Raw genomic sequence first — 16,721 nt, 5'->3', positions numbered from 1 at the left:
CCTGCTGTGAATCTGGTGCTGCTTCCTGAGTCCTGGTCCCTTCTTTCTTTCCTCCAAATGCTGATGTCATAACCCCAGTGGGGACATCATAATCGTGCCACCAAACAATGAGATTTTTTTCTTAGAGCTTCTGTGGAGGGATGAAGGAAGGGAAGGTGGAGGGGAGACGATGGGAGGGGAGGGGGTGGGCTGAGGGGCAAGGTCGCGCGGAAGGAGAATGAAGGGCAAAACCGGGGACACCAGCCACGCCTTCCCTGGCCACAGCCACAAAGGGGTGGCCCAGCCTGCTGTAAACTAGAGGACCGCGGCCGAGCGGGCCCGTGGACCAGGAGACCAAAGCGCCCCCAGGAAGGCCCTTCCTATGGAGTCAACGGAAGCCGAGCGGGGTCTTCCCAACATGCCTGCCAAATTTCTCCTGGCAGCTAAGGTACAGCGAAGCAGGGAGGGTGGACCGAGGACGTGGGTCAGAACTGTCCCCCTGCAGGCTTCTCAGCACAGATTCACCGAAGAGGACAGTGACTGAAATGTGGGGAAACTAGAGTCCTCTAAAGCATGTTGGAGTTTCGATTCCACTCTCTCCTCCAGAACAGGAGCAGCTTTGAGAAACAGGTGACATCTGTGCTGGCTCCTCCCCACGGCCTGGTCCCTCCTCGGTCCCTGTTCCCCGGAGCTGCGGCTCCTGTAGACTGAGAGCCATTGGCCATGCACAAGTCGACAGCGCGCAGGCCCAGAGTGGGTAGGGAGGCTGAGGCAGGAGGGTCAGGAGTTCTAGGCCAGCCTGGGCCACGTGGTGAGACCCTTTCTCAAAAAAAAAGGAAGTGCTGGGATGTAGCTCAGTGGTCAGGCACTTGTAACAAGAGGCAGGCCCGGGCTCCTCCCTGGTAGTAGGGAAAAGAAAGTGTTTAGAGGAAGTGCAGTTGCACGGGGCATCTGGACACCAGGCTGTGTGTTCTGATCTGTTTCTGGGCTGGGCGAGGGTGGTGGCCAAGGGCGTCTCCACACGTAGTTCCTGAATCTCTTCTCAGCTTCATTTGTGGATGACCGTGGGGAAAAAAAAAATGAAGGTTCAGTTCTCCCGAGTCCAGAAGGACACTTGGGGGAAAGCTACAAGGGCTCTCCTTCCACAGCGCAGTCAGGATGCATGCCCTGTGGACATGTTGGCCCGTCCCATGTTGAGCCCACAGGCTTCAAAACCATTCACTCACTGTTCCCACTTAACTCCTAATGGTTCTCTGGGGCCTTCAGGGTAAGACACTGGCTCCTTGGGCTGCAGCTACTTCCCCAAGTAGCTACTCAACAAACTCACAGGGCTGCTCAGTCACCCTCAGGGCCAATCCTGACAGTGTTGAGAGCATTCCCACAGCCGGCAGCCCCGAGGGGTGGCTCCACCTCTCCCCTGCCTCCTCTGCTCATCCCTCTGCTCAGCAAATACTGTGCCTGTGCGTCTGGCTGTCTTCCCAGCCCCTCCTCCTGCCAGCTCCTCAAGTCTTTGGGTCTGAACTGATGGTTTGACATTAAGCTAATATGCTCGTGTGGACCCAGTTGTCTCTCGAGCCTTTTTAAACTAAGCAGCAGTTGATTCCGATTTTTATCAGTTTTTTCCTCTCTCTCTCTCTCTCTCTCTCTCTCTCTCTCTCTCTCTCTCTCTCTTTGTGGTACCAGGTATTGAACCCAGTGCTTTGCACACACCAGAGCTCTAACCCCAGCCCTTTTTATTTTAAGACAGGGTCTCACCATGTTGCCCAGGCTAGCCTTGAACTTGTAATCCTCCTGCCTCAGCCTCCAGAGTGTGCCCTCGCACCAGGCTGATCACACTTTTGAAAAGCACACACCAGCTACTTTATTAGAAGGTGCCTCATTTTGGGTTTGCCTGATGTATTAGCATAGCCAGGTTCAAGTTATTGTCTATTCTGGGAAAGAAAGCCACGGAGTCCAGGGGCCCATTGTAGTGCACCTGGATGTTGACCCTCATCCTCGGGCAAGGGCATGTCTGCCAGGAGTTTCCACTGTAGTAATTTCTCCTTGTAGTGACCACCTTGAAAGGAATATCTGGAGACTGTGAATACCCTGCTTCTCCTACCTTTGCCCACTAACCTTAGCTTCTGCCAGCGAATCCCGTCTGCAGCAGTTGTAACGGTGGCAGGTTAAAGGGGAGTTCTCTTTCACTCATTCTTTCTATACTTATTAATTAGAATTCTTTAAGGCAGGGTTGTATCTTTATCATTTATTTGAAATTGAGTTATTATATCAATAAGGATTCATGGATTTTAAATTGGCTTGGGTTTTAATCCAATGGTGTTACTATTAATTTTGTTAGACAAGTTCAACTTTGGTAACGTGGGGTGCTTTCAGGTTGGTGCCTGTGCACTTTTAATGCCCTTGCCCATATTTGGGGGGGGGGGCATTCCTTACTTTCTGGTAGCACAAAATCCTCCAGACTTTTTCTTGGGATTTTTTTCAACTTTGACCTGGCAAACCCTTTTATTGGAAAATGGCATTTAGAAACCAGCAGTGTGCTCATGGCCACGAAGGTGTCACTGTTGCTCATCACTCTCAGTAGACAGAGCTAGGGAATGTATGCATGGAGTGACCCCTGCATGCACCTGTCTCTACCTCGCCCTCATCTAACTATACTCAAAAAACAAATGAGTCCTCACTGACTCTGATTCAGACAAGGAACATTCTAGTCTTTCCCCTTTCCTTACTTGTAATTTCTTTCACTCAACAGCAATAAACCTTGTTCGTATTATCTACAATTTATAACCACCTCTTTTCTTTTGTTGTTGTTGTTGTTATTGATGGACCTTTATTTTTTACATGTGGTGCTAGGCAAGTGCTCTACCACTGAGCCCCAGCCCCAGTCCATATAACCACCTATTTTCAACCTTATTATCTCTCTTTCTGAGTAGCTCAGAATTACTCACCCATAGCCCTGTCAGAATCACAGTTATGGATTGGAGCAAGTGTTTGTGTTTAGGTCTCTTGTTAGCCTGATGGTGTCCAGTCAAAATACTTTCTGCCGGTTACTTAGGTCGGTTCCTATCTTTTCCTTCCTGTAGTTATGTCAATCATCTGGAACACAGTTAGACTCATTTGCCAGTCCACACTCCTCCTGTATTCCTACAACCTGTTTGATTTTTTAAAAATTGCAAGTAGTAATATTCTTTGCAGTGTACAGTTATATGAGTTTGGGCCAATTCATAGAGCAATGTCTGCACATCAGAGTTTGATGTCCTTATATTTAAGGTGGGTTTCCTATGGATAGTACATAACCAGGTCATGCTATTTACCTAAGCTTACAATTTCTGTTTTTTACCTGGCATATTTAATGTAATTTATTTTTTTAATATGGTGGGAAATAAATCCATCTTAACTAGCTCTTTTCTGCCTGTGTTATCTGTTCTTTGTTTCTTTTTTCCATCTTTTCCTGCCTTCACTTGATTTAATTGAATACTTTTTTATGATTCTGTTTTGTCTCATTGTTGACTTATTATTTGTCTCTTAAGTGATTTTAGCGATTGCCCAAATGCTGACAACTTACAACTGTATTTACAATTTACCTAAAGGCATGGCTATAGCACTTTATGTTTAGGATGAGTACCTTACAGCAATATGTTCCCAAGTCTTTCCTCCCATCATTCCTGCTTTTTTCTTTCACATGATCCCTTGCCAGACAAAGCAGTGCTGTTATTTTTGCTTTAGACAGATGATCGAAAAACTATGGCAGAGGGGCCAAAATCTGGTCTGCCACCTGTTTTATCAATAAAGTTTTATTGGAATGAAGTCAAGTCCATTTGTTTATACATCATCTATGGCTGTTTCTGTGCCATAATGGCACAAAGATACGTATTTGCACAGATGTGACCTGCAAGTCTATAATATTTGCTAGCATTCTTACAAAATTTCTGATGATGATTTGTATCTTGTTTCTCATCGTAATTTGCTTTGTCTGGCAGCCTTCAAGATTTTCTCTTTCCTCTTTTTTTTTGGTACCAGGGATTGAGCCCAGGGGTGCTTTACCACTGAGCCACATCCCCAGCCCCCTTTTATATTTTATTTTGAGATAGGGTCTTGCTAAGTTGCTCAGGGCCTTGTTAAGTTACTGAGGCTGGCTCTGAACTTGTGATCCTCCTGCCTCAGCCTCCCGAGTCACTGGGATTACAGGCGTGGACTCCTGTGCCCAGCTTCTTCTATTTTGAGTAGTTGGAATATGATATCGCATTCTCCCTCCCTCTTTCTGTGTTGATATTTATCCAGCTTGGTTGTTTTTGAATTCTCAGCTTCTTGGATATGTGGTTTGGTGTCTGTCATTAATACTGGAAAATTTTAGGCCATTATTTATTTTAATATTTCTTCTGTCCTTCCTTATCTCTCTCCTCCTTCTCATATTACTATATATATATATATATATATATATATATATATATATATATATATATATTATATATAGATACCATTTAATATTGGCCCACAGCTCTTAGATGACCTATTCTTTCTTTATTTTCTAATCATTCTGTTTTGGTTTGAGTAGTTTCTGTTGCCTGCAGCTTCACTAATTCTTTCCTCATTATGCTGGGACTACCGATGAGTCCATGGAAAATCTTGTTTCTCTTTGCTGGCGTGCTCTTCATTTCTAACATGTTAATCTGACTCTTACACTTTCCTTGTCTCTGTTGAAGGTGTTTTTATGACCTTGCATATTATATATGTGATCTGGTCTGGAGCAATGTAAACCTAATGCACTAGGGGACTCAGTCTATTAATCCTAGTTTTAAAAATATCCATGTCAGATAGCTCCCACCAAGTCATATCTTAATCCGGTTCTTATCCCTGCTGCCTCCTGGAAGTGTGCTATTCTCAACCTTTCATTTGCCCTGTGACTTTTTCTTGAAAGCTGGACGTGGTGAGCAGAACTGTAGGACACAGGTAGTTTTTGTCTCTGGAAGTGGCCCTGTGCTGCCTTCTGGTGGGCCTTTAGTGTGGGGCTGAATGACGTCAGGCAGGAGTTGGGTTGGTTTCAGGTTCATGGCTGCAGTGGTCATCCTCAGTGAACCACAGCTTTCAGATCCCCATGGAAACACCCTGTGTTTTAGGGTGGAGTTTGGTGTGTCACAGAAATGTGTGCATGACCCTCGCTGTGGCCTTGCCCTTTCACTGTTCCTCGTCTCTCTGCACGTTACTGTTCTGTCCCTTGTGTCTGCCCACTGCGGCTCTTGTTGCAGTTACCTGACGACGTGGGAGAGCAGGGAGAGGGAGCGGGAGCTCTCTGTGGTCCTGATAGACGCTCTAGAAGGCAGACTCGCTGGTTCCCAGAGGTCTGACTTCCTCAGTTCTGTCCCTTAGCAGCAGATTTCATAACTACCATAATTTTTTTTAAAGAGAGAGAGAGAGAATTTTTTTAATATTTATTTTTTAGTTTTCGGTGGACACAACATCTTTATTTTGTTTGTATGTGGTGCTGAGGATCGAACCCAGCGCCCCGTGCATGCCAGGCAAGCACACTACCCCAGCCTTAAAATTTTTTTTATTCGTTCTTTTTAGTCATACATGACAACAGAATGTATTTTGATAAACATACATGGAGTATAATTTAACTACCTGCATGTGATATTTTGCGATATTTGTAACAGCTTTGATGTGGCATAAAAGTATCTGTGATTTTTGCTGCTGGTGGTGATGCTGGTCACATATTCAGGTAATACTATTGCTGCTTATTGCCTATGTTCATAATTGAAAGAAATACTACTAAATTCCAGCTAGAAGTTAGTGAAATTAAAACATCATTTCCCCACATTCAAGTTCATAGACTTCTGTTTTCTATCTACTGAGCCCCTGGACTCCTAGTTAAGAACCCTCTAATATAGACTAACATATCCTTGAAGTAAGGGACTATCAGACGGACTAAATCCTGGGATTTATTCCTGGCTGCCTGTATGACATTGGACATTCTGCCTCACCACTCTGACATGTATTTCTTCATTAGTAAATAGAAATAATAAGAGTGTTAATTAATGAGATCACTGAGAAATCAAAAAGGATTAGATAATGTCTGTGAAGGATTCTGAAATGCCAATCCATAGCAGGGTTCAATTAATAAGCATAAGCTCTCTTTATAGGTTGATGTGAGGCCAGGTGGCCACCGATAATGGCATTGTCGAAATAACAGTCCTTCTGGTTGGGGTCTGCTGCAGTGTGGAGAAATGGTAGGTATTTGTACCCCAAAATATCATATGCCAGAATCTTGGCTCCCAGTGTATCTGTGTGGCAGGTGGGACCTAGTGGGAAGTAATCAGGTCACTGGGGACATGTCCTTGGAAGAGGTCAATGCTGGTGTCTTGGACAGAGTAGTTCTTGCAGGAGTGGGTTGTCCTGCAGCAAGGCTACCCGTGTCTGCATGTGGCTGTTTCCCTTTCTGCCTCTCCACCATGTGGTGCCACAGAAAAGGGGCCCAGGTCAGAGGCTGAATGACCAATTGCTCCATCTTGAACTTTCAGCCTCCAAAACTGTGAGTAAATTAAGCTCCTTTCTTTACAAAGTTCTCATCAAATCTTTCTTGGGTATTTTGTTATTGCAACAGAAAGTAGACTAATACAGGGTCTTGAGATGGATGTGATTTGTGCTAAATTCCACTCTGTAGTGAAATGTCTTATAATCTGAGAGTGAATATAAACCTTTAGCTGAAAATACATAGAAGAGCCAGCCATTGTTCGCCTTATGCGTTGGATTTTGAAATGTATTGTCCTAAAGACAATAACCAGAATTCTAAGTGTCCATTTATGTGAGCGAGTTGTGTGTGTGTGCGCCTGCGTGTGTGTACAGACGGCAATTCCAACTTGTGAGCCTCTGAACCAATATTTCAACAAGTGTTTTAAAGGAAAGCAGAGGGTCAGGGATCAGGACAGTGGCTGGTGACAGTGCTCATCCTTAACAGTTTCACTGCCCTTCCCTAAACACGCACCCCACCTCCCTTCAGTCTGCAGCCCTCAGTGTTCCCCGAGCACGCTCCCTGGGGTTCCCGCCCCCTTCTCCTTGCAGATTCTGTGAAGCTACTCAGATCATCTGGCTTTACTGTAGCAGTATGTATGATTGTGAACACGCACACACACAGAGGTTGGTTCACACAACCTCCTGTGCACACACTGCAATGGTCCAGCAGCATGACTCTCCCTGCGCTTCTTACGAGAGGAGGAAGCACAGCTTGTTGGCCTTCCTTGTGGGAAGGATAAGCTCTACCAGTTCCACTTTATGAAAAGTGCAAATGGAGGGCATCTAGGAAGTTTCCTCTTATTTGTTTGTTGTTTTGGTACCAGGGATTAAACCCAGGGGCACTTAACCACAGAGCCACATCCCCAGCCCTTTTTATTTTGAGGCAGGATCTTGCTAAGTTGCTGAGGCTGGCTTTGAACTTGCAATCTTCCTGTCCCAGCCTTCTGAGAGGCTGGGATTACAGGTGTGCACCACTGCGTCCAGCTGGAAATTGCCATTTAAAGATCAAACTGAAGTTCAGAGTGGTTAAATATCTTGAACAAAGTCACACAGCTGGTGAAGTGACAGGGCAGGGTCATAAAGCCATTTTTCCTGATTTCAAATCCTTTGTTCTTTCTATTATGCCACCCTTGATATTCTACCCAGTTTGTACATGTGTGACCCTGCAGAATGGGGAAGAATCAGTGGTGTGTGTGTGTGTGTGGGGGGGGGCGTTGAAGGCATGTCCTTATAGTGCAATCACCCTCCCCTGACCCTGGTTTCAGTCAGCTGTGGAGAGCTCCAGACACCAAGCAGATGTCCCTAAGGATGGGTGTGAGCCAGCAGTACTCAGTTCTTCATGGTGAAGGATATTATCATTTGGGGGCATATCCAGTCCCTTTTGCTCTCCTTACTGCTGTAGAGCTGACAAACAACTACATCATGCGGCATTGTAGATCTTAACTGTGCAAAGGTCCCTCTGCTGAACCGTCTGGTAGCTGAACAAGTACCCTGGGGCTGGCTCAGATGTCCTAGCACCGGCCAACAGGTGGCACAATGTCGTCTTTGCAAAACCTGATTTTCTTCGGAAGCCAGCTTCCCTCACTGGGGCCAGTGGCTGGATTGCTCCCTGATTGATGCCTGAGCTTTGTGTTTGGGTTTTGCAGCGTCTTGGCGAGTCCACAGGAGGAACTGAGCAGCAGCCTGCCTTCAGCACAGGTTGATTGGATTTGCAGCTGCCCGGATGTCCTTTGGGCCGCAAGGGTGTCTTCAGGTCTCTTCAGGTCTAGGAAGCTGACTCAGTTCAGGTTGTTAGAACAAATACCGCAGACTGGTGGCTTCATGGGAGCAATTGGTCTCTCGCAGATCTGGGGCCTGCAAGTGTAAGCTGAGGCGGCCAGTGTGGGAGCCTGCTGGCGGGGCCTTCCTGGATGTAGACCTGCCTCCTCCTCGCGGCGTCTTCCGGGCAGAGAGCTCTGCCCTTATAAGAGCACTCACCCCACCACGGGGGCTCCCTCCTCGTGACCTCATCTAACCCTAATGGCACCAGGCCCTGCCTCCTGATGCCATCACGCTGGGACTTCAGGCTTCAACATGGATTTGGGGGGAACAGACATTGAGTCCACAGCAGATGCATTTCTCAGTAGAAGCTCAAAGCAATTCCAAATATGTTTTCTTCTGGGGCACATTCTGGTTTGGATTTGCCAATGACTAAAATATTAGAAATTTAGAAATAGCACCTGTAGTCACTGTCCCAAGTCCCCCATGTGGCCCCATCCCTGCACTTCATCTCTTCTCCCAGGTTTACCCTTCCCTTGGCTAACTCTGTGATCCAGCAGGCCCCTGCTCGGCTGTGGCTGGATACTTATATCCTGCCAAATGGTTGGAACAACATCCTTGGGTCTGGCAAAGGAGGTGCTGCTCAGGATAAGGTCGTGGGAAGGCTGGGAAGAGCCCGAATTCCACCAAGCTAAATGCAGACATGCAAATCTGAAGCATGTACCAAAGTCATAATTTCCCAGGTGACAGCGTGGTTCCTAAAAGTCACTTGGGTCCTGCAGTGTACTGAATAGCCATGGCCTCGCTTAGCGTGGAGTCATGCAGCTGCTGGGGATTGCCACTCTGGCCCTGTTGGGAGAGCAGGGACATTTGCCCTCTTGCCTTTGACAGGCAACTGGACAAATATCTGAAACAACAGTTAGTGGGCGTGGGACAACAGGTGGTGCAGGCCAGTGATTCCTGGGAGAGGAGAAGCAAACCAGGGGAGACTTACCAGGGCACCTGCTCAGCAAGGAGAGGCAGCCACACAGTGCCCTGAGGGCTTGCTGAGTTCCAGAGACAGGCTGGAGTTCAAGGCCAAGGCAGCTGGACCTGCAGGCAGAGTTCAGGACGCTGCAAGGGGTGTGAGTCCTTGGCCGAGTGCTGGCCTCCACAGGAACAGGAGGAAGCCACCACAGAGCGGATCAGAAGGGGGAGCGAGGTGATATTTGCGTAGAGGTGAGGGCATGCACCTCCTCTGTGCTGCACAGCCACGTCCCTGGCTAGGTGCAGTTTCCTGTAGGCAGGAACCACACCAGTGGGGGAAGAGTTTGTGTTCCAAGAATCCAAGAATCCTTTGATCCTCTTCCTTTTAAAAGGAGGAGACTGATCCACCTTCCCTAGTGTGCTGGACTTGCTAACTTGCTTCCAAATGAGGGAGCATGGCGGCAGGGACGGTGGTGAAGGGCCCTGTGGCTTCCACTGTGCCCTGTCTTGGGAAGCCAGAAGTAGCCCCGTGGAGAGGTCCACGTGGCATGGAGCTGGCCCCTAGGATCAGCCGTCTTGGAAGCAAGTCCTCCAGCTGACTCAGCTCTGGCACCACCTTGATGGCAACCTCAAGAGACCGGGTGTGACAGCCACCCAGGAGGGCTGTTCGTGGGTTCCTGACCCAAGAAACCGTAGGATAATAACTTCATTGTTTTAAGTTGCAAAACTTTGAGGTAAACTTTTAGGTGGCCTAGGGTAACTGAAACTAGGTACCCCCAGGTGGAGTGGGAAGACACGCCCCGTCCCACCCGCAATGCAGAGCAGGGAGGGGCAGGAAGGGGGCTGCTTCAGGAGAGGTAAGTGGCCAGTCAGCCCCCACAAGCAGGTAGCTCTGGACCCCTCTGGAACCAGGACTGACGTCAGCCTCAGAAGGACCGAGGGATCTCCGGAACTTGGTTGCATCTCGGAACAGTGACATTTCAAGGAGTATGACGAAATGCAGTCATCCGCAGGGCACACTCGACAAGGTGCTGTCCAAACAGAAACACCAGCTGTGAAGAGAAACAGGAGACCATCACCCACAATTTGCAGAAGAGTCACTCGATATGAACAGAGATGCTGGGAAGGAAAGACTTGGTGGAGAAGGTGGTTAAAACAGCAATTATTCCTGCAGCCACGCTGCGGATGTCATGGAATGCGGGCTCCCTGGGCTAGTCCGGGTCCTCCAGAGAAACAGGACCAACAGGACACTGACAGAGATGGGGAGAGATTTACCATGGAAACCGACTGGGGGCTATGGAGACTGAGGAGTTCCCCAACACCCCACCTGAAAGCTGGAGACCCAGGGAAGCCAGCGGCAGGGCGCGTTGAGGTGAAGGCTGGAGAACCTGCAGTTCTGATGTCCAAGGCCAAGGGAAGGGTGTCCCGTTTCCAGGAGAGACGGTGTCCACCTTTCCTCTGCTCTTCTGTGCTCTCCCGGCCCCAGCTGATGGGATGGTGCCCGCCCACTTTGACGACTGTGGCTCTTCCTTGCTCAGTCCGCTGATTCCCAATGCCAGCCTCTTCCAGAAACATCCTCCTAGACACACCCAGAAGTAAGGCTTTCCCAGCTATCTGGGTGTCTCTTGACCCAGTGAAGCTGACACCTAAATTTAACCAGGACCTTGCCCCATGAAGACTCGGAAGTTGTCAGATTAGGCCAAGAAAGAATAAGAAAATTCCCTGAAACATACCCAGAATGGGGAGAGATATGCAGGGCTCACAGAATCCGGAGAGGCCCGGGGGAGCCCACGGACGCTAGACCACTCTAGACCACTCGGGCTCAGTGCAGACAGTGCTGGTGAGGGCAGGGAGGGTCACGCGGTTCTGCCTGAGAACAGTTTCTGGCCCCCAGGGGACTCCCACTGGGTGCTGCTTTGTTTTGTGGCCCGTAAGAACGTCCTGCTCTTACCCCTGGATACAGGATTAAATTTGGGGCACAAAAAAATTGAAGTCATCTTCCCAGAGATGTCAGTAATCACAAACGCCAGTGAAAAGCCAGCTAGATCCTTGACTGTCCACCAGAGAAAGGGAGTCAAGAGCCCGCTGCCCTCTTCTCTGACCAGCGGCTGACAGGCCACGTGGCCCAGACAGCCAGCCAAGCCTGTCCTTAAGCGGGTTTCAGACTTCTTTAGCGAGCCCTCAGAGGCGCTGCACCCCATTTTCTAATTCTCAGTTTGAGAACAAATCTTCCTCGAGCCAGGGAGGAGACCGGCCTGGTCAACAGCAGGAAGACCTTCACAGCTACCCTAGGGGAGCCCCTGCGACAGTCTCCCGGCAGGCGGACCAACAAGGGCCCCAGAGTCCTGCCCCAGCCGTGCCACCAACTGTCTGGGAGAACCATGCTAGCCTGTGAGACGAGCGGGGTCACTTTCGTCCCCCAAGGACATTACGGAGAATGAGAAGAAGTGTGAGCTGCCGGGAGTCAAGACCACACCGCTCAGTGGGACACAGTAGGAACCTCGTTGGTGGGCACAACAAGCCCAGCTGTGTCGTATCTCTGTCATCTGCTGAGGTGCGGTGACCTCTGGTACCAACAGTGTGATTTGGCAACTAGAACAGAATGAACGGCGGAAACCGGCTCTAAAAATACAACAGCTCCATTGTCGGTGATAAGCCTGTAAACATGAGTGGAGAGAGCCGAGCTGGGAAGTGACAGGGACGTTATCTTGTTTGTCACTTGGTCCCAAACCCTGCTGAGGAGGCTGAGGCTTAGGCAGCACCTGCCCCACGTGGGCTGCGCTGGTCTTGACCTGCGGCCTGTGAGCCGCAGACTTGCGCATCCCACCAGGCTGCCTGATGGTCATCGGAGGCCACTGGAGGCCAGGCGAGAACAAGGCCAGGCACTTGCAGGAGACGGCAGAGTCCCCACGAGCTTCAGGAAAATAAGCCAAAGCACTTTCCTGTGGCCTCCTTGGGCTGGACGGGGTCCGTGGAGAGCACGTCTTGGCTACGGACACCCAGCTGGTCTCTCGTGGCTGACCCAAACCACAGGCAAGAGTCCCACACAGTCCTGCCATGAAAAGAAGCAGTGCTGAGCTCAACCCGCCGCGTGGGATGGGGCTCGAGGAGGACGAGGAGAAGCCTGGGGTGACACCATGTCTCCTATGAAGCCTTTGAGAGCAGGAGAAGTGTGGCACGGGGTGGGCTTCCTGGCCTGGGTTCTGCTACTGGCCAGGTGGCTTTGGTCACCTCTCTGCCTTAGTGTCTTTATCAATAACATGGGACTCATGGCAGTACACACCTCCGAAGGCTATTTGTGAGGGACTAATGTCCAGGCGACGACCTTAGAAAGGCGTCTGGCTTAGGGGAAGGGTGTCTAAGTGCTGCTCATCACCCTCGTCACCCTCGTCACTGCTCATGGCTGCCGGTCACCTCTCCGGCCCCAGTTTTCTCTTAAGCTTCTCTGCCTCTGACCTCTCATCTGTGGAGCTGCTTTCTCCTCGGCCCTGGGGAATGTGACACTGGAGGCCAGCTGCCCCCGGCTGCCCCTCACACCTATTGAACAAGGTCGCAGCGACTTAGGATGAATGCAGGGGGACAGAGGGATGATTCTGCACCTCCTGGGGCTGGCACTAGCAGCCACTGTTCTAAGCAATGGGATGCTCTTGTCCGGGTCTTATTGAGGGTCTTCTCCACGGCCCCTCCCTTGTGCCTTTCTCCTCTCACGCCCCCGCTCTGTGTTCCCGTCCTGCTCGTTATGCATCTTGCTCATGTGACCAGAGAAGAAAGGTCACGTAGCCCCTCTTGCTTGCTCACAGGGAGAGAGAGCCCCGGGGCTTGCCGCGCTCTCCCTCCGTCCCCACCCCTGCCCACCAGGGACCATCACAGGCCTTCTTTCAGCCCTTGCCCACCCAAGACTGTTTGGCCCATGACGTGGCTGACCCTTTGTTAATTCTGCTGTTTGATACCTGGCCTAGATTCACCTAAATTTGTGCCTTTCAGGCCACCAATTTCCCCTGAATCCTCCTTCTTGGGGACTGGGCAGGTCAGGCCCCACATCCGTGTGAACCTCTTGGGTCTGTGTGAGCACTGCCCAGGCGGTGCATCCACTGAGGACAGGCCGCGGGCCTGGTCCGCTTTCTCACGCAGCCTCAGGGTCAGCACAGGACCCACGGTGCTGAACCAAGTTCAGGCGAGAGTGAGCCTGGCAGTGGCTTCTCCTGTGTGGATGGTGTGACATGTGTCCCACTGGGCAGGGGTTACCAGAGGTGCCAGGGTGAGCCCTCATGTCTCTGTTCTGAGCCTCTGGACGTTCTGCGGCAGTGTGTGTGGGTCCTATGAGTCCTGACTGCCCAGTTTGTGGCCAAGGGGGGCACATGTGCTGTTTAATCCGTGCAGCTGTCGGGATTATTGCTGAACAGTGGGAACTTTGGATGACAATTGCTCTAATGAAATTTCTATTGAGAATTGTCCCTTGTGAAATTGAGTTACATGAGTAAGAATAAATAGGCAGAATCCTTATGGGGGCCTCCACCTGGGAAGGAGACAGGACAGAGATTTACTGGGCGCCTGTGGGGGCTTAGGAATGTTGCCCTGAGGAGTGAGTGCCCAATTCTAAGGATGCTCCTGGTGTTGCTCAGGGTGGGTAAGGAGGAGCCTTTGGCATTTGAAGTCAAGGTGGGACCTTCTAATGTCACAGGCCGAGGCCCAGGTGCATTGGCCTTTTGTTCCTACTGTCTCAGGATGGACTGCAGGGGCCTGCCTGCCAGGATCCCCACCTATGGCCAGATGTCCGTCCTTTCCCTTTATCTCCCTGAGACTTCTCTTGCCTTCCCAGATGGCTGGCTCTAATCTATGAGCCCCACCCTGCTTCTGGGGTGGGCCTTTGGACCACCCCAGAGTGACTGTCCAGACCTCAGTGCGTGTGTTCCTGACATTCCCTCTCCCTGGATTACCCTCTTCTCCTCCTCCTCCCTCAGGAACCACCCTCTTCAGCCAGCCACGTATGGGGTCATATCCTGTCTTGGGTGGATTTCCGGATTTCCTCTTAGAGCTGCTCTGTTCGCACCCACCCCCAACTCTGCCCCAGTGAAATGGCACCAGGTCACTCCTGGTTCCCACTTTGTTCTTAAGGGCCCCAGCAAGGGAGTGCCTGTGATGACGCCCCCTCTTTGGGGGCCCTCAACTATGGACTGGCCCATCACGGGTACATTTCTTGGAGCAGAATTCAGTGTCCTTTCTTTGAGATCCCTCTGCAGGGGCTTTACAGAGCTAATTGCCAATGCTGGAGTTTCGGGGAGACAGGCAGTTGTTCGCCCAATTATGGTGGCCCTTGGAAGAGGGATGCTCACCCTCGTGCCCACTGCCCAGGGATTCCGGGTCAGGTGGTAGAGCCCTTTAACTGTGCAATGGTTGATTTAGAAAAGTTCCGAGTTCCAAGAATACTACAGCTGTTGTCACCAGCTGAAAGAGGGGGGGTGTGGCTTTCTAGTTAGAAGAAAGAGGCTCATATCTTTGTCCTCTGAAGAGAACAGCTCCTGGGATGGTTAGGAACAATAGTTTCCCTGGCTTAGCCTGCAGCAAGTGTTCTCAGCAGGACACCCCTTTTGTCCTTGGGAGATGATGATTGGATGCTTGATGCTCTCAAGGCACCCCTCTTAAGGGGGGGGCAGTGGCCTGCTGGGTTGGGCCCTCACTGTTGTCACTGCTGGGCTAGGCAGTGACCAGATCCTTCTGAGAGTGGCCACTCCTCAATGTACTGGATTTTAGGATTGAGATGCCGCCAGCAACTGTGCCAAGTGTTTTACCTGATGACCTTTTTATCCTCCAAGTGGACCAGTGCTGCACCCCATTTCCCAGACTGTGAAAATGAGTCTCTAGAACCCAGGACACCAGTGTTGCTTTGCCCAGAGACTACTAGGCAGCTCCTTCCTCCTCAGGCACCTGAAGATAGTTTACTCAGCCTGTGGGTCTTTCTCCTCTTCCTGGACTGACCACACCAGGTCCTGGGATTGGCCCAGGGGATCACCTCAGCTCTAGGGCTGAGTCACAGCCCTGTCACCAGCCAGGTTGCTGACAACACAGCTGAGGGCCCTCCCAGGGGGACTCCAGACAGTGAGGAATTGGAAGGGCCGGGAGCTTTGGAGAATCCTATTCATTTCACAGCCTGAGTGTGATCTAGGTTCTAGCGAGGTTTCTTCTCATTGCCTGTTTGTCAAAAATGTCCTCCTGTGAGTCTGGGTAGGGCGGGATCTAACTCCTGAATCCAGCCCTATCCTGCTCATCAGAGCTGACCTGTGGGGACTGCAGCCCAGCTCTTGCCTCCAGGCTCATCGTTTATATTATGAGGGTTTGGGGCTGGAATTTAAGTTTTTAGAACCCCCCCCCCCACTCATCAAATAGAAAGGAACTCAAGATTTTTTTTTTTTTTTTTTTCCAAACAATGTTTCATTTAAGTGACCTGAAATGGGACCCACTTCCTGGAAGGCCGGGGATCAGTGAGGGCACAGAGTGCTTTCTTCTGTGGCCCTGCAGCCTCAGTGTCTGAGGGCAGCAGAGAAAGTCCTGTGGCTCACTGGGAGTGGCCCAGCGCCCAGTGGTCAGGGGCACGGATACCTCCTCGCCTGGACAAAATTCTCCATGCAGCTGCCTCCAAACTTTTCCTTCAGGCCAGCTTGGTCTGCCCCTTCCATTCAAGTCTACGCATTTCACCTCTAGAATCACCCCAACCCATTTCTCAGGGGCAGAGCCCTCCACATCCGGGCCCCTGGTTTCCTGCAGCCTGTCTGCTGGTGTCCACTCCTGTAGTCTTTTTTTCCATATACAACTTCCAGGCTGCCCTACAAGACCCTAGTCACCTGGCTCCACCGCCCTTGAGAGGCTGCCCCAGCACCTCTGGACTCGTGCTGCAGCTCCCAGGCAGCCCCTCTCCCCATCTTGGTGTGCTTGGACTTTCTCATCCCCGGGGTCTCAGCCCAAATGTGCGGCTGCTGATGGTCTGACTTCCTGCTTGTATTCAGACCCTGTCCAGCCCCCTGGGGAGCGTGTGAGCAGGGGGCGGGTGGCTGCTGACTGTTGGGTTAGCAGAGGACCACTGTGGCACAGCTACGAGTGCAGGAAAGGTGGTCAACGCAGCTGCCACTTTAAGGTTGAAGAAAGGCAGGCTGAGAGGGTCACAAGGGTCAAGGATGTGCCCAGGAACCTGAGGAGGAGGCCGGCTGAGAGGGTCACAAGGGTCAAGGATGTGCCCAGGAACCTGAGGAGGAGGCCGGGAGGGCAGAGATAGGCCCGGGTAGGTTTCCCTGGCTATTCCCAGGCTGCCCTCCCTTGCAGATTCTGCACAGCCATCCCACTCCAAGGCCTAGTTGTTACGTCAGTCTAGACCGTCGAGCTTTGGCTCTGGTCAGGAGGATCAGAAACGGGGCATAGGGCTAAAGCAGGCAGCCAAGGATGGCTGTCGGGTGCTGCCTTCCTCCGGACGCGGGCCTGAGGGCCCTGAAAGCAGCCTGGCCGTCGGCCTCCCGAGGCGC

General features: G+C 50.9%; 1 protein-coding gene across 3 annotated transcripts in view; it reads left to right on the top strand.

Annotated features, from left to right (window-relative positions):
* The window catches only part of Lpin1 (lipin 1), a 108,772-nt gene that overhangs the window by 33,806 nt on the left and 58,245 nt on the right, over positions 1 to 16,721 (top strand). The window lies entirely within an intron of this gene.

Source organism: Marmota marmota, unplaced genomic scaffold, assembly GCF_001458135.2.
Source record: "Marmota marmota marmota unplaced genomic scaffold, marMar, whole genome shotgun sequence".
Classification (NCBI taxonomy): Eukaryota; Metazoa; Chordata; class Mammalia; order Rodentia; family Sciuridae; genus Marmota; species Marmota marmota.
Note: the sequence above shows the minus strand (reverse complement) of the source record. Positions and strands in the feature narration are given on the sequence as shown.